The sequence below is a fragment of the Sceloporus occidentalis genome, unplaced genomic scaffold (genome assembly GCF_023333645.1).
Source record: "Sceloporus occidentalis isolate IW3139 unplaced genomic scaffold, rSceOcc1.0.p SCAF_4, whole genome shotgun sequence".
NCBI lineage: Eukaryota > Metazoa > Chordata > Lepidosauria > Squamata > Phrynosomatidae > Sceloporus > Sceloporus occidentalis.
This window is the reverse complement of record NW_028316984.1, coordinates 177,185,067-177,207,805: the sequence shown is the minus strand read 5'-3', so window position 1 is coordinate 177,207,805 and position 22,739 is coordinate 177,185,067. Positions and strand designations below refer to the sequence as shown.

The 22,739-nt window shown below is 42.7% G+C and overlaps 1 long non-coding RNA gene across 1 annotated transcript; it reads right to left on the bottom strand.

The window, feature by feature from the left end:
* Positions 1-14,198: 14,198 nt before the first annotated feature.
* LOC149315067 (uncharacterized) lies at positions 14,199-22,029 on the bottom strand. Its single transcript, XR_016281023.1, has 2 exons — positions 21,665-22,029; positions 14,199-16,993 (listed from the first exon to the last, which is right to left on the bottom strand). It is a non-coding gene; the product is annotated as an uncharacterized LOC149315067 (long non-coding RNA).
* Between the last annotated feature and the right edge of the window lie 710 nt (positions 22,030-22,739).

Here is a 22,739-nt window from a genome sequence, read left to right as displayed (position 1 = left end):
TGTATTGCATGTTTAGATCTGGGACCCATCTCCAAGATCTCTCATTAGATATATGCAGATATTCTAAAATTTGGAAAACTGAAATCCAAAAATCTGATACCAAGCATTTCAGATATGGGAGACTCAGCCTGTACAGCCATAAAATAGATAAGAATAATACCAAATATATCACAAAATATATCAAACTGGCTTCAGGTCGGGATACAAAGTCGAGACTGCCATGGTCGCCTTGGTCGATGATCTCTGTGTATCAACAGGGGAAGCGTGGCCCTGTTGGTGCTCTTGGAGCTCTCAGCGGCCTTCAATACCATCGACCATGGTATCCTTCTAGAACACCTGAGAGGGTTAGGAATTGGGGCCCTGTCTTGCAGTGGTTCCAGTCCTATCTCTTGGATAGGTTCCAGATGGTGTCACTTGGGGACAGTTGTTCGGCCAAGAGGGAGCTCAAATCGGGCATCCCTCAAGGCACGATACTGTCTCTAATGCTATTCAACATTTACATGAAGCCGCTGGGTGAGATCATCCAGAGACATGGGGCGGTGTGTTATCAGTATGCTGGTGACACCCAAATTTGCTTCTCCATGTCTCAGACTGCTTCAGTGACCACGGATGGCATCTCCCCTCTGAATGACTGTCTGATTGGATGAGGGAAAATAGACTTAAACTGAATCCAAATAAAACGGAGGTACTCGCTATAGGCAATCCTAAACTGGGAATGGTTATAAACTCTCCAGTTCTGGACAGGGTCACACTTCCCCTAAAGGACTGTGTTCGTAGCTTGGGGGTACTCCTGGACTCGTTGCTTCAGCTGTTATCCCAGGTGGATGCGACAGCCAGGAGTGCCTGTTAATCAGCTTCGGCTGATACGCCAGCTAGGACCCTTCCTGGAACGCTCCAAAGAACAGGACCCGGAACAATGGATGCAAGCTGAAGGAAAAGAGATTCCACCTCAACATTAGGAAGAACTTCCTGACAGTAAGGGCTGTTTGGCAGTGGAACACACTCCTTCCTCGGAGTGTAGTGGAGTCTCCTTCCTTGGAGGTCTTCAAACAGAGGCTAGATGGCCATCTGTCGGGGATGCTTTGATTAGGATTTCCTGCATGGCAGGGGGTTGGACTGGATGGCCCTTGCGGTCTCTTCCAACTCTATGATTCTATAATTCTGTGAGCCAACAGGCTTTTTGTGTGAGCATTTATTATTATTAACCTTTATTTATAAATCGCTGTAAATTTACATAGTGCTGTACATACAAACTTTTCGTTAGACGGTTCCCTGCCCTCAGGCTTACAATCTAAAAAGACACGACACAAAACGAGAAGGAATGGTTGTGGGGAAGGGGATCAGGTCCAGCAGTTTTTCTCTAACCTCTGAGGCCTGGACCAAGGCAGATGGACTGGAGGAAGGGCTTGGCTTCTTAATGGATGATTAAAAGGAGGCTTCCTGGGTCAGAGAGGGGCTCGCCTCTGGGAATGCTTCTCTAAACAATATAGTCTTTAACTCAGTTTTGAAACTGGGTAGAGAAGTGATGAGGTGTGCATGTGGGGGAAGAAGGTTCCAGGAGTAAGGGGCAGCAAGTGAGAAGGGACGAATTCGGGAGGGGGCAGTGGTAATCCTACACTGGGACAGGAGACCCATTTAGCAGAAGAGTTCAAAGGGTGAGACCCAGAGTTCTGTTTCAGTGCCTACTTAAAACTCCTAAATATGGATGGTAAGGGAGCTACTGAGGTAACCCGCAACAGCTGTGATATGTTTGCGTTTTTGCCTGAGGATGTAGCTACACATATAGCAAGTGGACGTTGGTTGTCCTGTTGGTAGAGAAGGTCCAATAACCTGAGGCCCATGTGACTACTTTTCAGAACACTAGGGTTTTCGTGGACAGAGCAGAGTTGATTGTCCTGGATGAGGAACAACAGGGATATATCTGAGGAGGCGATCAGTTCCCAAACACAGGAGGTAGACATTTGAAGGAATGTGACACACAGAAGTATGGATCTTTCTGTGAAGCTTTCTCCTATATCAGTGATGACAAGAAACAGGGACAAGAACAACAGCATCAGTCCTCAGAGAACGTGCAGGTGACCATGGAAGGTTCAGCAGATGGAATGGTCCCCAGTCAATCTCAAAGGCGATGTGTGGTAGTGGTAGGTGACTCCCTGCTGAGGGGAACAGAAACAGTGGTTTGAGGCCCTGACAAGGTGTCTCAAGAGGTATGCTGTCTCCCGGGGGGGGGGGGGGGGTGGAATCCATGAAGTAACAGAAAGACTGACAAGATTCAGCAAGCCGACTGAGTGCTACCCCTTTCTTTTAGTACATGTGGGAACCAATGACACTGCAAGGCAAAACCTTCACAAAATCATAGGGGATTGTGTTGGAAGCTGAAGAAATTTTTGATGTACAGCTTGTCATTTTGTCTCTCCTCCCACTTTAAGGAGAGAAGAACAGTGGTGGTGAACAACTGGCTCTGCAAATGGTGCAAATGGTAAATCATTTCCAAAGTAATCACCAATCATCAACAAATGCCCTTAATTTGTATACCTCCTTTTTAATACTTATATTCCCAGTTTTTTCATCTTGTCTTCTATTTCTAGTCAGGAGGAGGCCTTCAGACAAAGATTGGGGTGCTTTAGTTGTGTATTCCTGCATGGGAGAGGTTTGGAATAGATGGCCTTTGAGGTTTCATCCAGCTCTATAATTCTGTTGCTTTCTTTCTTGGAAATGTGCAGGAATAGGAGCCAGTAGCATACAAAGCTGCACCGCTCCATGGGCAACCTCAGTGGTATAGTGTGGACACACCCAAAGACCTCTTCAAAAGTTATCGTAGGCCTGTTACAGCCAGCCAGAATAAAGCTGCTTCGAGTCACAGTGGAGGTATGGTGTTTCAATGATGCATGCGTCCTAAAAGTCCAGAAGTCGCACCAAAGCCACACTCCAGCCCTAAGGACTGGAGCGTGGCTTTGGTGTGGCTTCTGGACTCTTAGGACGCATGCATCATTGAAACACCATACCTCCACTGTGACTTGAAGCAGCTTTATTTTGGCTGTCTGTAACAGGCCAGAGTTTCTGGAAGGCTTATATGGGAGAATACAGTCCTTCAGATCATCTGTACCCAAGTATAGAAAAACAAAACAAGATCTTATTCTTAGAAGCTTTGTAAGGGGACACAAGGTGGGAGCTGCAAGTTTGCTTGAGGACACTTAAAATAAAAAGGCAGACACAATCCAAGTAGGGTTTCTGAGACAGGTCATCTCTGGGGAAACCCTGAAAATGTCAGTGACAGAAAACAGGTTACGTTGACGTGCTAGGGAGTCCTAACATCAACATACAGCAGATGCAAGGCCACAAAGTCCTGGGAATTAAATTTCTCACGTCTCCTTGGTGCTAGAGAGGTCATTGTTTTCCAGTAGATTTCCCAGTCATTTTGTTTAGCTAAAACTACAGTGAACATTTGCAGAACTGTTTTAACAGAGCTGGAGACATTGTTGCATCTTTCCTTTTGTGTGAGCCAAGCCAAGAAAATATAAAAATCTCTGTTGGATGTTACCTTCTAAGCAATAAATACAAAATAGCCCAATTCATCTCTTTTGTTCTGCATTTTCTCAGCTGGAAACAGATCCCACCTCTCTCTCTCTCTCTCTCTCTCTCTCTCTCTCTCTCTCTCTCTCTCTAGCTATAATTACAAGTCTAGTGGTGAAGAGCTAGCACTGGAAGAGGAAAGCAAAATACACAGATATACAGTATGACTAGAAACAAAAGGGCCATAATTTTATTTATTACAGTTGAATAGTGTTGGTCTGAGAACTAGTATGGTGCAACGGTTTGATTGATGGATAAAGACTCTGGGAGAGCAGGGTTCAAATCCCTACTTGGCCATGAAAATTCACTGGATGAACATGGGCAAGTTATATTAAAGGTCTGGAGACCAAACCTTGTGAGGATCAATTTGTGGAGCTGGATTTGTTTAGCTTGAGCAAGAGAAAACTTAGGAGTGACATGACACCTATCCTTAAATATCTGAAAGGATGCCATTAGGAAGGTGGGGTAAGCTTGTTTTCAGTTGCTCCAGAAACTGAAAGACATACCAGTGGGTTCAGATTATAGTGTATGTATGATTTTTAAGTGATTTTATCTTTTTAAAATTGTATTCTATTTTTTTAACATGTAATCAATTTTAATATTGTAATAGTTTAATTCTATTTTAATGGTCACTTTTGTATGTTAATTGTATTGTGCTTTCAAATTGTGAGCTGCTTTGAGTCCCAGTTTGGGGTGTGGTGGGGGAGTAGGATATAACTTAATAATATTCCAGCTTTTCCTATTGGGAATCAAGGTGGATTACAGCAATTGTATAATAATAATAATAATAATAATAATAATAATAATAATAATAATAATAATAATACTTTATTCTTATATACCGCTATTCCTTTTTCAAGATCATAGCGGTGTACACGTTAAAAGACAGTATAAAAACAACAGAAAACAGCGTTAAAACATCAAATAGCAATCTAAAAACAGATAATAAAACATCAACTCATAGTGGGGAAAGCTTGATGGAAAAGGAAAGTTTTTAGCATCCTCTTAAATCCATCAAGGGATGAGGCTGTGCAGAGCTCGTCGGGCAGGGTATTCCATAATCTGGGGGCTGAGATTGAAAATGCCCTCTGTGTTGCACTATAATGAGCACTTGGAATAGACAAAAGATGTTTCCCACCCGACCTGAGAGTGCGGGGCGGATTGTACGAGGAGAGGCGGTCCTCCAAGTACCCTGGGCCCAAGCCATTTAGGGCTTTATAGGTAATAACCAACACCTTGTATTGCGCCCGGAAGCGAATGGGCAGCCAATGGAGGTCTTTCAATACAGGTGTTATATGACTGGCCCTGGAGCATCCAGTGACCAGTCTAGCAGCCATGTTCTGCACCAATTGTAGCTTCTGAGTTTGGTACAAGGGTTGCCCCACGTAGAGTGCATTACAGAAGTCCAAACGAGAGGTTACCAGAGCATGTACCACGGTTTCAAGGTCAGCCCGGCCCAGGTAAGGTCGCAGCTGGCGTATCAGCCAAAGATGAAAACAGGTGCTCCTGACCGTCGCATCCACCTGAGATGTGAGGTGGAGCGACGAGTCCAGGAGCACCCCCAGGCTGCGAACAGAGTCCTGTATAAACACCATGAAATAAAATTATAATTCAAAATAAACGGTCCCCTATCCCGACTCTCCCCAAACATAAAAACCTTGATCAAAATTGTTTAAAAGAGAATTAAACAGTAGAATGAGTTTGAAATATCCCTGTGAGGGATTCATTAAAATTGGGATTACATTTAAAAGGAGAGGAGTATCTTCATCTAGGGGAAGGGGAAATGGGGACAATAATATCAGTGAGGGAAGGCAAAGCTAAAAAGGCTAATCTGGAAAGGCCTGCTGGAAGAGATGTGTCTTAAGGGCCTTTAAAGGCTTCTTGAGTGGTAATCTGACGGATCTCGTCCAGCAGGTCGTTCCAGAGCCTAGGAGCGGCAGATGAAAAGATGATGATGATGATGATGATGATTGAACATTATCTAAATATTCAGAAGAACTCTTGACTCTAAGAGATGTTAGACAATGAAATAGAAATGCCACAGAGGGAGGCAGACTCCCCAGTATCACTTCAAGGGAATCCCAGTGGGGATGAACTTTCCCTGAAAACTTGATCTTGCTCCATACTCCACTTCTAGAGTTGTGACAGTCCCTGGGTTACATAGTCATGAGTTCAAAATATATTCTTAAAAGATGCTGGAGGAGCCCTGTGGGAACTGAATTTATACATTAGAGGCAAGCCTGGGTTGCTTGCTCACACTTTCTCACCTGGGCTAAGTCCCTCTCCCTCTGGCAGACTTTGGATCGGCTGAGCTTCAGGAGCCTGGGAAAATAACAAGGCAGACATGGACGTAAAATGATAAGGAAAAACAGTGGTGTCACTAGAGTTGGTATCACTCAGCAGTGGTAACTTATGGTGTCACCCCCATAGACGTCTTGAGATGGGGGTGTGGATGGGGAGGAGGGTCTCACCGCAGAGAACCTAGCATCTTGCCACTGCCCTCCCCACACAACCAAGATAGCCACTACCCTGAGTAAGAACAGTTTTTTCATTACAAAAGATCTCCACTTTCGAGGAAAGAGAAAGTCACAGCAAGCAGCCTGACTCATCAGAAGACAACAATGGAAAGGAGCCAGAGGGTGAGGCTGTGGGAGCAGGGAGCAATGAGAAAGGCCCATGGCTTCATTCACATCCTCACCCTCCAAAGGGAAATGGTACACGAAGAAGAGTCCTCTCTTTCCTTCCTGGAGAGGGGCCTTGGAAGACCTTGCTGCTACTGATGGTGTCACCCTCAGTGTAGTTTGAACACACACACACACCCACACACATGCACACTCCGCTAGTGATGCCACTGAGAGAAAATGATGGCTCCCTGCCACACATCGCCACACTTTCTTATGTCAAAGGGCTTCCACAAATACATCTGTGGCCATTATTTGCAGTGAAAGGCTATGCATCTGTATTCAGATTAAACCTCTTCTGAATTCAGCAGGATTCTCGCCTCATCTGCACTGCAGAAATAATCCAGCTTGACACTGCTTTAATTGCTCTGGCTCAGTGCTATGGAATTCTGGGAATGGTAGTTGGTTGTGGCACCAGAACATGGTGTTATTCCTTGCTTTTCCTAGGGTACAGTTTTCAGGAAGGATATGTGAGATAGCCTGTACCTGCAGCCCATGAAGCCTGTACCTGCAACACCATTATTAAGAAAGCATCTTGATCCAGTGAGCAATACAAAAACTTTGTGTGCTCAGAGAGCAATATCTGCAGCAACACAAACCACAAGTCGCTGGCATTTGTTGGCTTTGTGTGCAACAAACATGAAAGTTTATCTTTATACTGGAAAAGCAATGTAATGTGTGCTTTGAAATGTCTATTTTGTTGCTGTAAGTGTGACCTGATACAATCTTTCCAGAACTGCTTACAAGGCAGCTGATTAGAAATGGAAAAAGAATCAGTCATGATTCATGCTTGCCTTAAGATGATATGAGAAACTTTCTGGATGTTAACTTGGCAAAGGATATCTAGGAGATCTATGGAAACAGTTTGTCTCTTGGAAGATATTTTGCTGCTGGCTTAATTTTCTGTTTCCTTTTTTTCCCAAGAGGCTGACGATAGGAATTGTACGTTTTTCCATTCTTTCAGCTTGATTTTGATAGGGTTGAAGAATATAAAAATACTTAACTGTGCCATAACTAATTTGGGTTTCATGATCTACAGAGAAATGTTATCAAGCCACATGGCCCAAGTCAGCATTGGACCTTTGTTTGAGATTTGGGCTGAGAATTTTGAATTTTACTAATTTTACATATAGACTCACTGTAGAGATGTTGCGCCTAACACTGAGCTTGGAGGCCCTTTTATAAAACACAGTTATAATGCTGTGATTCCACTTGAACTGCGAGGGCAACATCCTATGGAATCCAGGGGTTTGTAGTTTGGTGTGGCACTTGAGAATTCTCTGGCTGAGAATCCTTCCTAAACTGCAAATCCCAGGATTCCATAGGATAGACCAAAGGCTGTAAAGGTGGAATCTTAGACGTAGACCTGTGTAGTGTGAAAGAGCCCTGGGCAAGTTACTTTTTTGGACTACAACTCATAGAATCCCACAATCAGTGTGGTCAGTGGCTGTGATAGATGGATGATACAGTGAGTTACAGTAACATTTCTAAGTTCTGACCTGACACTATGATGACCTCTCATGACAGCAGAAGGAATCCTTAAGCCCTTGTCCATCTGTGGGACTCAGGAGCTCTCTATCTAGATTTTGAGAGTTTCTCTCAGCCACCACCACCACCCAACCAACCTCCTTAGGCCATGCTCCCTCACCAGCCCTGTTCCAGGTGATCTACATTATTTTTATCCCGCCTCTCCAATACGATTGGGATGGCTTGCAACAGTAGTAAAATCCATACAAAATCAAAATAAATCCCCTCCTTCCCTTAAATAAACAACATAATTCCCACATAACAGTAATAAAATACAAATTAAATCATTAAAACAGTCAGAGACAGGGAGACGGGCATCTTGAGGTAAACAGTAGGGAGGTCCAAATCAGTGGATGTCTGGGTGAACTATTCAGGGAAGGCCTGTCGGAAAAGATCCATCTTGATAGCCTTTCTGAAGCTATCAAGATTGGTGATATACCAGATCTCTTCCGACAGGCCATTCCATAATTTAAGAGCGGCAGATGAAAATGCCTTCTGGATTACCACAGCAAGTCCAGGTTTGTTTTTGGGTTTGTTTGTTTTTTGGCTGCAGTTAATTTTTCCCAGAGGACCTAAGTGTGTGGGGTGGATTATATGGAAGAAGGCGATCCTGCAAGTAGGCTGGACTCAGGCCATGAAGGGCTTTAAAGGTCATCACCAACATCTTGTACTGTGCCCGGAAACTAATGGGCAGCCAATGAAGAGATTTTAGAGCTGGTATTATATGGTCACCTCTAGCTTTTCCAGTAACTAATCTAGCCGCCATGTTTTGAACTACCTATAGTTTACAGACTAGGCACAAGGGTAGCCCCATGTAGAGCACATTTCAGAAGTCAAATTGTGAGATTACCAGCACGTGCAACATGATTTCCAGATCCCCCAGCTCCAGGGAGGGACGCAGTTGGCATATCAGCCAAAGCTGATAGCAAGTATTCCTGACCGTCGCATTTATCTGTATTATATTGCACAACCCTTGCCTAAGGGGTGGCCTCCAGCTGCCCCTTCTTCAGCCGGATCAGGGCTGCAGCAACCGCACACCGCAGCCCTGATCCAAGATGTCACAAGTGAAAACCAGGACATAGGTGGCCAAGCAGTATCATAGTGTGGCCAAGTTGGCAAAATTTATTAATGAGGAAGGAAAAACAAGCTAGAAGAATAACTGCAACAGTTTCCTTTGACATCTGAAGTGATGAGTCCAGGACTGGTTGGCATATCTCTATACCTGGTTTAGGGGACCCAACAACGAGTACCTCCGTCTTGTCTGGATTCAGTTTCAGTCTGTTTTTCAGTCTGTTTATTCCATCCTTCTTTCATCCCATAGCTACAAAGATGATGGAGGCAACTTTCCATAGGGATGGAGGGTGTTCAAATGGTGGATGTTTAGTGGCTGGGGCTGACTACAGGAAACACACTACAATACAATAGACAGTGAGCTTATTCAAGGGAGGGTAAAAGGGTGATCTAAATCTATTGGTAGAACTCTGGGTCTTTTGCAGTAGACCAGCAAGGATTTCTGACTCCCAAATGTTTAACAAAAACAGCAACAAAATGACTCCACCCCTATAAAAATTATACTGTTGAAATAAAGAAAACCTGGGTTATTCAAGAGGGGGTTCTTGTGCATAAGAACTGTGAGCTTGAATCACATTGGGGTTCGATAATCAACTCCTAGGCTTAGTGTTCTTTAATTTTAAACATATGTATTTCGTGTCAGGCTCCAGTTGTGGATTTTGAGAGATTATGCATGCATAAGATCCAGTGATGGGTTGTGAGACAAAAGCCCCATCCCCACTTACATTTAAACCGGTTTATGGTTTGCCTTCGCTCCATGTTTGTGAATCGATTCCAAAAGGTCCATCATTTCCACTATGAAAGCGGATTTTTCATTATCCCCTTGTAATTGCAAGTAGTTGCAAAATCAATGAATCAAATCTTCAATCAATTTAAACAAACATTTGCCCATAGGTCACACCACAAGCACAAAGGCAACACTGAGGGGGGGTGGGGGGATAGTGGATCTACCAAAAACTGAGAAGGGATGGTAAACACCACTCTGCCATTAGTCCCTCCCCTCCAGAATGATGTAGTTCAGATCCCTTGCTCCCACTTGTTGAACACATTTTTGAATCGATTTTTTTTTTTAAAAAAAAGAATCACCAAAAAACTACTATCAGGAAAGAGCGGGTGGTTTTTTTGTTTTTGTTTTGTTTTGTTTTGCATTTGCCTCTCTTCATTGCAATTGAAACCATTCACAGTAGCATCGGAACTGGTTTCAAATGGGAACGACGATCATACAACCTAATCAACAGTTCACTTTAAATCATTGTGGGAGCACGGCTTCAGTCACTGCCAGCCAACATAGGTTGGTGAGGGACTGAGGGAACTAGCAAAGGACAAACTGGCACAGTTTCTCCCAGCGATCTAAATTAGCCCACTGAGTTGAGAAAAGTTGGGGTTTAAATAGGGAATTTCTAGCCTGGGGCAAAGTCCAGGTATTCCATTGGCCAATAGTCCAAATTGTATGAGGTAAGCCTTCTGGGTGGAGACTTCCAAGGTGGGAATTGGAATGTAAATGAACAGATTCCTGCTTTAGGTAGCCTGTGGGACCTGATAAACAAGAGCAAACATTGCACAGAAACTACTCTATTGTTCCTTGATGGGAGTCCAGACAGGAAGAGCACTAGTGTATTATCCCGATTGGCTTTCTTCATCTCCCAATAAGTGTGAGTAAGTCACATCCACTTTGCAACTGCTAAACTGATCAGTGTGTTCTCTAGCTTGAGGTTTATGGCTTCCACATGTAGGATCATGGAGATGTGAACTTTATAATATTTCTTGATATTAAAAGGGAGAGAACCATATAGAGTAACAAAAATCAGGTTATAAACATTTTAAACGGATGTATTTATCTATCTAACATTTATGCTGAGCATATCATACATAAAGTAGGATTAGACTCGGAGGAAGGAGTGTGAAAATTAGAGGAAAGAACATCAACAATTTAAGATATGCAGATGACAGCATACAACTAGCAAAAAATAGTAAATACTTGGATTGATTCCTGAAGAAAGCCAAGGAAGAAAGTGAAAAGGCAGGTTTACAGTGGAACACTAAAAAAAACAAAAATAATGCCCACAGATGATTTACGTAACTCTAATGTAGACAATGAAGACATTGACATAGTTCAAGGTTTTCCATACCTTCGGTTAGTCAACATTCAGAATGGAGACTAGTCAAAAAAATCAGAAGATGACAACTTGGAAGGGCAGCTATGAAGGAACTAGATAAGATCCTAAAGTGTAAAGATATATCATTGAATAGTAACATTAGGGTTGTGCATGCCATTTCTCATTTCTATCTATGTTGTAAAAGCTGAGCAGTGAAGAAAGCTGAAAGGATGAAAATCAACTCATTTGAAGTGTGGTGCTGGAAGAGATTTCTATGTATACCATGAACTGCTTAAAAGGTTAATAAACAGGTCCTAGAGCAGATCAAGCCTGAACTCTCCCAAGAAACCAAGATGACTAAACTGAGACTGTCATATTTTGGCCATGAGAAGACATGACTCTCTAGAAAAGACAATAATATTTAGGAAGGTAGAAGGTTGTTGGAAAAGAGGAAGACCACATTCCAGGTGGATAAACTCAATCAAGAAAGCCACAGCCCTGAGTCTGCAAGACCTGAACAATGCTGTTGATGATAGAGTGACTTCAAGGTCTCTCATTTATAGGGTCACCGTAAATCAAAGTTGACTTGATGGCAGTTAATAATAAAAAATATTTTCACATTCAACCAATGATGCACATGTGGAAGATTGAATTAGCATATCTATAGTCTCTGTATCAAGTGTGGAACTCAGGTGTTATTGGACTGCAACACCCATGCGTCTGCTAATCAACACAGCCAACTGAAGAATTTTGGAAGGTGTAATCCAACATAAGCTGGAATGATTCCTAGACTGCTCCAGATCAGGGGTAAGGGATGTGCAGCCCTCCAGAGGTGGTTGGATTCTACTTTCGATCAGCCCAAGGTAGCAGTCAAAAGTCATAGTAACTAATGTACAGGAAAAAAAGAAGCTAGATATCCTCAAGGTGTAGCTCCAGGGTGGAATGAGGGTTTTGCCACCCCATATAAGAATTCTTCTCCCCCATTAAATATTCTTTCAGTCCCCAAAATTTTAAGATTGTAGAATGTGACACTGAAAATCATTCACACCTAGAATTTTGATATTTACCGTGTTCACATTCCCTTGGACACTTTGCTTGCCCTTTTTGTTTGGATGTCTAAATAAGTTTTACATTGCTGTATTGTGAGAAATTTGAGGATTTAAGAAAAGTTCAGGGAACAGAATTCCTGTTCAGGTGCAATGTCCTCATCCCTCCCCACCCCCAGTAGCTATGCCCCTGGGTACCTCCATCTGTTACTCTTGATGGTCTTGAACAAGAAAAAGAAACAGGGTTTGTGTGTGTGTGTGTGTGCTCTCTTTTGAATGTTGACCTGCATTGCTTTTGGCTGTGGCCATCTCCTGTTCTGTCACCAGGTTCTTGACATAAAGATTGCCAGCTCTGCCCTGGCTGGATCAGGGGTCTTATGTTTCTTTTATGAAAACAGATATCTGATTCTCAACAAACTAATTTTTGTTCATTAGATTTGTTCTAATTAACAGTGCTGATTATCACATAATTCTATCTATTTCTATGGCAACAAGTTAAATCAGTTCTCCTGTAGCTGAATTTAATAAGATTACTTTGCTGTTGTTAATTGCTTTCAAATTGACTTTGACTTATGGCAACCCTGTGAATGAGAGACCTCCAGGTCATACGGTCATAAACAGCCCAGCTCAGGTCTTGCAGACTCAGGGCCATGGTTTCCTTGATTGAGTCTATCTACATAGATACATTGAGTCTATCCTCTTTTCCTATTGCCTTCCACCTTACCAAGCATTATTGTCTTTTCTAGTGAATCATGTCTTCTCATTATAAATAAAGGTATATCTACACTGGCCATTTAATCCTGGGCTAGTCCAGAGCATTATGCCCCAGAATGGTCCTGGACTGACCAACATCATTGTGCACATGGGTCAGCTGGCCAACACCACATTAGCCCCACTAGTCTGTCCCTCTTGGTTCCACTGAAACTGCTGCAGCAGCCCCATCAGCCAAGCAGTTCCCTGAAAGAGACTGGCCATTGCCATCACTCCTATTGCAATCAGAATAGGGTGCACTACCATGTGATCAACAAGGAAAGGGGCGCTCTACCCCCTCCATTTTGATTCCATGGGTGCCCTGTTCTCACTTCAGCAGAAGTGATGGTGAGTCAGGTAGGATCTCGCAGGAAGCTCCCACCCATGTGGCCTGTTTTCAGAACCCTTGCCACTGCTTCACAGGCTCCTGGAATCCTGGTTGGTCACACATTTCTGTCCTCAGTGGAAGTGGCAACACATCAGGCAGGCTTTACACAGAGCTCCTGCCCACGAGAAGGAGGTGGCGGCAGCAGCAGCTGCAGAAAGAGGCTACTCCCTTCCCCTGGCTGCTCAGCATGGGGAAGGGGACTGGTACAGCTCCTTGAGTGCAGACAACAGATTGGGCCAAATTGGACCCAATCTGGCTGTCCACATGCCAAAATAACACAAGGCCCCTCTTGGGATTCTGGAAAACAGCAGGACTTTTGCTTAGTTTGGAACAGCAAATTTAATGGCCAAAAACCACAGTATCTTCCCGAAAGTAGCTGTGTCCATGAGGACTGCCAGCATCAGATTCAGGTTCAGTTCAGTGTAGACAAGGTCTAAGATTACTAATTTGTGGTTTTACAAACCATGGATGAAAACAGTAGTCCTCAGCATAGTCATACATTTGAGGAAGTAAGCCAACTCTATGAAAGCTTAAACTACAAATTCTTTCACTCAGTTACAGTCTCAACAGACAGGCGATAAATGCTGGCCTGGGGGTATGGTGTACACATGACGCACACCTTGACGCTGCCATATGGCAGGCAGTGTCACAGCACAACTTTGGTGCTGCGTCCAGATGACGCAGTGCCGAAAGGAGCAACAGAAGGTGCTTTCGCGACATAAAAAGGAGCCACTTTTTGCACCATGGAAATGTCAGATTGGGGCTGTGGCATGTAGTTGCCACAGCCCTGATCCGGTGCAGAAAGGGACAGCTGCAGGCCACCCCTTAGGGGTGGTTTGTTCAGCTCCTTAGTCTCAAAGGTGCTACAAAATCCCTTTGTCTAGTCTGTGTCAGAGGGCACCCCAATCTGTTTTAAAGTCCATGAGCCAAGGGGTCAAGCCAATACAAACTGGTCTAGAGCCTTAGGCAACGTAATCTTAAATAGTAACAGTAACCAAAAAAGTGAGTACTGGACTGAGTATGACAGGCAATCTCTAGGATAAGACATATATACACAAACACCAAATTAAGGTAACTGGTTTATTTACAAGGGATGAGGAAAGGTATGGTTTATGGTTTACAAGGGATGGTTTATTTACAAGAGATGGCGAAAGGTACTATAAATATAGTAATTGTTTGGGAAATATAGCATAACATAACAAATAATAAAAAATATAGCTAAAACATATGTACCACAAAATCCTCCCTAGATGAGTTACAGGAGCACAGGAATAAAAAGAGTGGCGCAAACTAAGCAGAAAATTGTGAGGCAAATGCAGAATATGAACAAAGAGCAAAAGCATCCTTTTAAACCACAGCAACTAAAACCCACTTGATCAATCAGTCGCAGGGCCTAAAATCCAAAATGTTCTATTACTTAGTGGATATACAGTTTCCCATGCCAACATGATTTTTCAGAAAATGCTTTAAACAGTTGGGCCTGTTGGTGGCCAAAACACAGCTGTGTGTGTACCTTCAAGTCACCTGTTGACTTATGGCAACTCCATGAATTTTGTAAGGTTTTCTTAGGCAAGAAATGATCAGAGGTGGTTGTCCTAGTTCCTTCTTCTGAAATACAGCCTACTGCACCTGCTATTTGTTGGTTGCCTCCCATCCCAGTACTAACCAGGGCTGACCCTGCTTAGCTTCCAAGATCAGTAATGACATCTGAATTCTTTGTCTTTTAGAGAAGTTGAATATGACAGAAATTCACAGAAAACATCTTGTAGTATCATCTTCAGTGAGCAGAACCTTCTGCATACTGAAGGAAGCCACCTGTCCTAAAGCTTACTGAAATAGATCCTGAAATATTTCTGCTGGAGAAAGAGGAACTGACTTGCCTCAAGGGAGAGGTTTCAGAGCTCTTGCCCTGGGAAGAGATGGATATTTCTGGTCCCTGGCATCAAGGAAAAATGGGTAATTCAAGGTCCTAATGCCAAGGTTTTATCAAGGTAATTGATGCCTCTTGCCACAGGGAGGGATAAATATTTAAAGTGTCTTGCTTCCTGTAATAAAGAAACAGAACTTGGACATTTTACTTTTTGGACTACAACTCTCAGAATCCCCCAGCCAGTGCAACCATGCTGGCTGGTGATTCTAATGATAATAGTTCAGGAAAAAAGGAAGCTTTTCTAAGCTGAAGCCAATGCTGTGAATCAGTAGTGAGGATCAAGACAGCTCTTTTGCTTCTGTCCATGTTATAGAAATGATTCATGATACCACTGGTGAACTGGCAAAACTATGCATGAGATTCTTTTATTTCTGCTTAAATTTCACTCCACATTTCAAACAACTGCTCCAACTGACAACAGAACTCCCCTGTTCAAGATAAACATTTATGTATTCTAACTTTCCCTGATACATCAAACATATTTGAAACCAAGTGTTCTTCTTCTGCCTTTCCCACCATGCTAGTTTACATTCTTTGTTTACATGGTCACTGGTAGTGGGCCTCACTGCTCATTATCATCTCTTTTCTTAAAGATAAATAGAAGGCATCATCTCATCATTTCCTGAATGATAACAGGGTGAGAAACGAGGAAGAGAATATAACACAGCCTCCAATCTGTAATCTAAGCAATTAGGTCTGCTCATTAACTTGAAGTGCATGAATGGGCTCTTTGATCTCCAAGGAATTAAAATTCACATATCTCAGTCCATGTGTGATTATGCTGGCAAGTTCAGAGTTTGTGCTTGTCTTTGTGTTTCCGGCTTGTCAAAATCTCATTGGTGTTGCTTGATGAATACTGGTTTGCTTTGGAGTCTGTACAGAGAGGTTTACACTACAGGAAGGAAATCTTTGGGAATCTTCCCCGATCTAATAAATCTATAAGCCGGCCTCTTTCTGTGACAGGCTACAGGGCCACCCCAAGACAACTTGCTAGTCAAAACAAAGACCAAAATGGCACAAAGACCAAGTGGTCATGAAATCATGGACCATAAAGGCCATCTAATCCATCCTCTTGCCATGCAGGTATCTAAAACTAAAACAACTAAAACACTGAGAGATGGCCATTCAATCTCTGTTGAAGGACCTGCAAAAAAGAAAAGGCCACCATCCTCTGAGACAGTCTATTCAATGGATCAGGTCTCTATGCACAAAAGCCAAATGTACTTGCAATTTAATTTTTCTTCAATATTGGCCATAGGGGAGTATGCTTGATCAAATGAATGGGCAATTTCCACAGACAATGAGGGTTATTCATCCCCCCAAAGCAATTGCCACTGCTGTTACTTTTGCTGCCAAATTTCAACATTGTGGTGTTTTGTTTTGTTTTTAAATCCACCTCTATCATTTTAAAAGTGTTACTTAAAAAAAACATTTAAACAAGGTTAAAAGGATCAAGGAAACACAAATCTGTGTGTGAACAAGGTGTATAGGAAATGGCTCGCCTTGGCAAATGGGAAAGAACTCTGAACCAATAAGTCCCAGGTCTGCAATCCTGGTCCAATCAAATTTACCAACCTTACAGAGTTATCGTAAAAATGACTGAGATAATACAGTATATGCAAAGAACTGTAAAGTCTCTAGAACTGCTACAGAAATGCTCAGCTTCATATATTTCTTCCAGTTGCTAATAAGTAAAGAGGTTACAGTGACATATGTAAAATTTGGAGATGCTTATTGTACTTTTAGCTGACAGGACATCAGAGTGACTTTGTTCTGGGGTTGTTGATAGCTGTTCTGAATCTGATGTTCTGCACCTCCCAGACAGTGAAGAAGGTCTTCTACTTGGTTCTGTAGCTTGAAATATGGGACATGACCCATCCAGCTGGTCCAAGAACAGCCAGTGAAAACACTGTTAAGCCAATCACAGTTTCCTAAATCAAGGGGAAAGAGAAGGTCATACAAGGCAAAACAAAAATGGAAAGCTGCCAGAAGCTTTCAGTCCACAAAGCATATACAAAGTTACTGAACTATTAAAGCTATAATCCCAGTAATGTGATAGATATGAAAGCCAGTCTCACTGAAAGATGGTGATTATACAGATCCCAGTCTCTAACTGAAGCAGTTCACATCAGCAGAAATGCAAAGTGTGATTTGTCATTTTTAGGTCACTACAGGATGAAAACTGGGTTGGGAGAAATCACTTCTAATGCCTGACAAGGGCTTAGTAGCTTTACTGTGTTTTCAACAAACACACTAAATTGAGGACATGCTGCTGCAGCTGTTCTAGTATAACAAATCTTGGGAAAGTTACTTTTTTGACTAAAACTCTCAAAATGCCCTAGCTAGTATATCCAGGAGCTGGGGATCCTGGCGGTTGTTCTCCAGAAAAGGTAATTTTTCCAACCTATGGAACACAATGGCTGTATGGAAGTATTGCCTTAAAAAAAAAACCTTTAATTATCAAAGGACACATCCCAAATACACATATAGCTCTTACCCCAAAGTGCCATGAGAATTTCTGTGGAGAGGTGTTCAGCCAAGCACATTCACACATTCACTTAAACAACAGTGCTGGGAAAGCAGATGGTGGCTTCCATGTTGGGTTGCAGTAAATCTAATGAATACTGTTACAGTGGATCCTTGTTATACCCTGGGGTTTGGTTCCAAGATCTCCCGTGTATAACAAAATCCGTGTATGCTCAAGTCCCATTACATATAATGACATAGCAAAATGGTGTCCCTTATAAAAAATGGAAAATCAAGGTAAATTTATACTTTTTGGAACATTTTCAAACCGTGTATGCTTAAATCCGTGTATAAAAATCTGTGTATAAGAAGGGCCAACTGTATTCCCAAATGTACAGGAACTATCAAAGGCACTGAGCCCTATCTCTAACTAAAAATCCCAAGATTCCATAGGACGGAGCTAAAGCACTTAAACTGGTGCACTATTTCTACAGTGTAAATGCACCCATTGGCTCCTAACCCTTGAGCTACGAGAGGAGGAAAAGACTGTCCATCAACAGAATAGGAGTCATACACAGACATTAATTGATGCTAACCTTTGACAGTGGCAATAGCAATGGTAGGGGAAGGGTGAAGAACTCAAAGAGTTATGGGGGCATCAAGTGTGGGGGAGCACACCATGAAGTTTTTCACCCCACCATTATTGGATGGCGTTTTGATGCTACCTGATAGGTGGAGCCCATTCACACTACTCAGTTATAGCCTTATGATTTTAGTTTAACTGCCATGATTCCATCCTATGGAATCCTAGGGGTTTGCACTTTGGGAAGAACATCTTCAAACAGCAGACTGTCTTCCAACAACCCTTCAACTAGAGAACCGGCTTTGTAAAGTAGGACATGACCACTATACTTGTTTGGTTAACATCAACGATAAATGTAAAAATAGATCTCAATACTTTAAAGTGCAACATCATAATATATGTAAAAGTGCTCTACTAAAGTGCTATGTCGATGATAAATAATAATGCTAAATAATGAATTTTTTAAATTTAGAGGCTACAGTCGACCTTTTGTATCCATGGATTCTGCATTCATGATTCAACCATCCACAGACTGAAAATATTCCTCACCCAAAAATTCCAATAAGCAAAGCTTGATTTTGCCATTTGATGTAAGGGCACTGCTATGCCATTGCATATAATGGAACCTGAGCATCTATGGATTTCAGTATCCAGAAAAGGTCCTGGAACCAAACCCTAGCAGATACCAAGGGACTAAGGTATATGGATGCTAAATATGATTGCTATGCATATCAAAACTTCATATCATAGTTCTCCTTGTTTGGCCCAAGGCTTTAATTTACTATATTGTTAACCTGAGCTTACAAAACTAAACTTGGATTGATAGGACTCCATTTTTCATTGCATTGATGAAAAGAAAGTAACAGAACAGCCTTATTCAGAACAGAATAGTCTTATTCAGGACTGTAGAAAAACGAAGACCTTGGAGAATCTCCAAAGACATTGCAGTTCAGGGGGCCTGGATTTCTCAGTGAAATTCCATACTCTTAAATACTCTGCTTTAACTTTTTTGTTTTGTTTTTTGTTTTTAAAGAGAACTGCTTAGAGCTGAAGTTAACATGAATCCACAGAAGGAAAATTTCTCCTCCCATCTACAGCCACCTGAGACACCCCCTCCCCAGCTTGTCTGGAAGACTGAACTCATGAACAAAAATGGGAAGGGGCAGAACTTGGCAATGTTATCTTTTTGAACCACAACTCTCTGCTGGCATGTGGATTCTGAGAGTTATAGTCCAAAAAGTATTTCTCCCTTGCCCCGACCCTGCCCCAAGCTCTCTCTGATAAGGGAGGTAAGGAAACCCCCTAGATTGGGTTTAGATTCAAAGATAAGTTACCTTAAGTAAGGAATGTTTGCTGTCCCTTATTCCTCCCTTGAACCCTTCACCTTCCACTTCATTCCACATTATTCAGGGTAATCACAACCCCCCCCCCACCAAAAAAAAAAAAAAAAACTCGAGGAGACTTTCCGGAGTTAGATGTGGCTGCTAGGAATGATATAGAAAATTAGAGATGTATAGGAGGAATAACCCACATCCTGATTCGGCTCTGCCCCGCTATATTAATCAATTCCAAAAGGCCCCTCATTCCCACCATGAACATGGGGCCTGTTTGGAATCGATTTTTTGGAAGGGCACGCATGTCGTTCCCATTGGGGCTGGGAATGACAAGCAGCCCTTCACCCCTGCACCCAGTGGCCCCTGGACACCTTCAGAAGGTGTTTCCCTTCTCTCACCCTTTTTCTCTTGCTTCCCTCCCCTCACCTCCCTGTGTTACTTCCTTCATTCCTTCTTTCTCCCTCACCCCTTCTTCTTCATATTCCTTCCTACCTTCCTCCGTGGCTTCCCCGGGGCTTGCGGCGCTGCTGCTGCTCGCTCCATGTTGGCCCACGCGGCAGCAGTGCCAGAACCACAGGAAGCCACGGAGGCCTGGCAGCAGCTCCGACTGCCCCGCCAGCCCCAGGGATGCTGTAGAGGCCTGGCAGCAGTGTCGGCTGCCCTGCTAGCCCCGGGAGAAGTGCCAGCACAACAGCGGGAAGGAAAATTAGGAAGGAAGGGAACCGAGAAGAGGAGAAGGAGGACGGGGCTTTGGGGTTCTTATAAAAAAAACAAAAGTAATCACAAAATTGGTAGAACGGCCTAGCAGCTACTCGCCTTTGGAAGTAGCTGCTTTGCCTACCTATTGATTTTGCAAGTAGTTTGAATTTTTTTTAAAAAGGGCCCAAAACGGCAGCACTGGGTGTGTGTGTGATATCTGGGGATGGATCTCACACACACACACACACACCCCTCTGCCATTCTGAAAGAATCAATCCCAATCTGACGTTCCCACATGTTGAACACGGATTGGGATCGATTCTTATCAAAAGAACTACAAAAGAACTGATAACAAAATACCCAGGATTTTGGCGTTTATCCCTGTTTTTTTCCCACTGGAATCGATCAGATGAGGATCTGAATCAATTTTCAGTGGGAACTGGGGCCCTTTAAATCAATGTAGGGTATGAAGCTTTTGGTAGTGGAAATGGGCCCTAGGTTAGCTTTTCTTTATTGCCATAAAACATATTACAGTGGACCTGTGGAACTGCTGGGGTTTGATTTTCAGACACACACACCTCAATACCAAAATCTGTGGATGCTCAAGTCCCATTATATACAATGGCATAGTAAAATGGTGACTGTTTTATAACATGGCAAAATCAAGGTTTGCTTTTTGGGGTTTTTAAAATATATGTATTTTAAAGCCATGGATGGTGGAATCTGCGGATGCAGAATCCGCGGATACAAAAGGCTGACTCTAATGTGTAGCACACAGCTATATCTCATTCTCTTTAATTTACTAGAGGTGTCAGTGACATCCTGGCTGCTATCCTGATAACAGCTTAGACTGCTGTGATTGGGAAGTGAAGTGTTATTTATACAGTAAGTTCCACTGGTTGTGCCGGCTGAGAAATCCCAACTAGTAATGTTTCCAAACTCTGCAAACAAGGACTGTTGTGAAGATGAAGTGAGGACCAGAGCCATGTATATTGTCTTGAGTTCATTGCAGAATATGCATGTAACTAAAAAATAAGTGACTATTAATAAATGGGTAAAAACCTGACAGCATTAGTAGCCTCCCATGATAGCTAGATAGATATTTAAATAGTCTCTAATACAGACATGACTGCAAATATATCATACTACAGTACCTGTATTTATGTCCTGGTTTAATGATTCCTCATCCATCATTCCCATCATACCATCACAAAATTTCAGACTATAGGCCTTGATTCATTTAGAAAAGAAAAAGATTCCAAGGGCTATCACCGGAGCAGAACAAAGACAAGCATCCCATTGTCTTATTATGAGGGCAAGTTAAGCACAATTTCAATCCCCAAAGTGCTTGCATTTCCCAGTAAATAGATTAGTTCCGTCTCCCTGTGACCTGGTAATCCCCAAAGAGTTGGACTACCAACTCCCTAGTTAGATGTAACCAACATATTTAGAGGGTGGCAAGTTGGGGAAGGAAAAATGAAAGCGATGGGGATGAAGGGATGGATGTGAAGGCAACTCACCAGTGGACCCACTTTGCCTTTGGCTGGCTTGCTGTAGAGGAGGCGGACGTTTCCACTTGAGGACCTGAAGAAGAGCAATCCGGAATGGAGCCGGTACCCTTGGGACACAACTAGGGCCATCATGCAGGTGAGCAGGAAGAAATGTTTGATCAATAGAAGCAGCCTTTCCTACTTGGTGGCTCTAACTCTCATGAACTGGATGCTTTTTAGCAAGAGGTAAGCCAGAAACTCAATAGCTAAGTTTTATTTACATGCAGACTGTTGCTCTGCATGTACCCCACATTTACAATAGCCACTATCAGGTGAGAAAACTAATGTTCTCTGACTGCAAGTCTGCTCTCTTGAAGAGAAGAAAAGCCCTTGGATAGTCACCTCCCACAAGCTTACTAAACTGTGTCAGCTGTTGGTGCCCAAGGGATAGGAGGAGCCAGTCCCAGTATTTGGAGAGACTGCAGCCAAGGCAAGCAGAATAAACCAGCAGATTAAAAGAGCTGCATTAACAGCACAATATGGAAACAGGGTTCCCAAATCTTAGGCCTAAATCTCAGCTCCTCAGGGCAAAGGAGAAAATCTCAGGGTGAGAGTGCTATTTTGGAAAGTGTGGGGGACTTTTGTTAACTTGAGTGGCATATTCTGTGAAGTTGTGGCTAATGCTTAATGTATCAAGGTTAACAGAATCATCAGCAGCTGTCCCTTGTAACAATAGCCTTATAACATCGCCATTGTCCATTTCTTGTAACATCACAATAGGTCACCCATAGCACTAGGGACTTTATCACATGGGGGGAAATTGGGGGTTTAAACTGTCATTATCCCGGAAAAGTCACGGGATCGCGAGAAGATTTTCACACATGTCACAATTAAAGAGGAATTATCCCGGCAATAACTAGGTAGTAACCAGCAACAAATCATTCATAGGATTTCCAGGATAAGTTATTGCTCAGATAAATCGTCTTTAATTGGGACATCATGTGAAAAAATCTTTGGCGCGATCGCTTGACTTTCCCAGGATAATGACAGTTTAAACCCCCACTTTCTCCCAATTTCCCCTGTGTGATGAAGTACTAGGTTTAGG